Genomic DNA, 1633 nt, shown 5'->3' with positions numbered 1-1633 from the left:
CCGCATACGGGACATACAAGTAGTAAAATACATAATAAAAAAGGTTTAAAAAGATTACGTTCTACTGTCTCACTCTCTTTTCCCACCAATTACCTACCCTCAAGACACAAGGTGATGATATTCCCGGCCAGTATAAGGGGCCCACTTTAAACTAGCCGGTCCTCTGATTGTGTCTCCTATTTCCTTTATTTTCCCAGATCTCCAAAAAGATAAACCCCCACCCCGGCGTCCTCACTTTCCAAAAATCCAGGACATAACAATAGACATAACACACACCACAAAATCTTAATTTATTCAACGTACTCGCTGCTTCCGCTCTCCTTCACGATCTGCGGCTCCAGACAGCCAACGACTCAAAATACTTGAAAACTTTTTATATTCTTCAGTATGGACAAATTTTGTTAACAGTACATCTGCAAGACATATATTTGTTGAATATAAATTTCCACGGTAACTTCATTCAAAATTTATCTGACATAATTCTAACCATTGATACACATATAAGTTTGTGTTTTACTAAAGTTGCGTTTTCCTACTCCGTTAACCTGTCTTCCAAGGGCAGAATATTTGATTTCAACGTCTTTTGAAATAGTTGCTGTCATTAAGTTCTTTATACACATTTTGATACACTTTTCTCCAAATATTAATGTTCGATAAAAATTTTTCTGTAAATACAAATAAGTTATATCGCGTATAAAAAGTAATAATATATTTAAAATGTTATTCAATAATTACTAAAGCCTTTTTCTTCTCATCAGAGTTTGCAAGTGCCTCTTCAAAAGATAAAAATTCGTCTATTGTTTTTATTGGAAATGTTATCCCTATATCTTGTTGACAAGTTTGAATGTTGTTTGATGTTTCTGAAATGCAATTTGCAATTATTGTACTTTTCAAATCTGTGATTTTCTTATCGAAATCATATAATATGCTCCTTTTTATAGAATTCATTGCTGTTATAATTGTATTTGCATTTTCTTCACATTTTTTATTAATATATTCTATCAAAGATTTTAAAAAATATTTTAAAAAATTTACAATAAATTATGTCCATAATAAATGAAGGCTATATTTCCATAAAGATCCACTTTTTCATTTTCATGAAATTTGATGAAAAGTTTAGCATGTTTTCAAATAAACATATTCATCAAATATTTTGAAAATTAAGGAATGAGTCTTTTTGAAACATTATTTTATAATTTCAATCTTACGTAGATTACTTAGATCATTCTCTAGGTATGTCGTTTCTTCGTTGCTTACTGACGTTGATGGTTCATCTATAACGTATAAATAAGAAGCAGTTTATATTAAGACTGATTTAGTGATTTTATGTATTTATTAGATGGCAAATCAAGAAGATGTATACGCAATTGTACTTTTTCTGCCAAAGAAAAATAACACTGAAAATTTAATAGATTTAATACCATTATCCTGGATTTCTACACACAAAGAAAAAATATAATGTAAATACTCAGAACCTGCTGAATATGAAAAATTATTTTGGTTTGGAATTGGTTGTTAATTTAGTAGAACCCGAAGAGCAGTGGAAATTATTTGATATTGAAATAGTTTCCTATGCACGTAAGTAAACAAGTCTAAAAATATCCCCCCTCCTCTCTCTCTCTCTCTCTCTCTC

The sequence above is a fragment of the Wasmannia auropunctata genome, unplaced genomic scaffold (genome assembly GCF_000956235.1).
Source record: "Wasmannia auropunctata unplaced genomic scaffold, wasmannia.A_1.0 LD336074.1, whole genome shotgun sequence".
Lineage (NCBI taxonomy): Eukaryota > Metazoa > Arthropoda > Insecta > Hymenoptera > Formicidae > Wasmannia > Wasmannia auropunctata.
Note: the sequence above shows the minus strand (reverse complement) of the source record.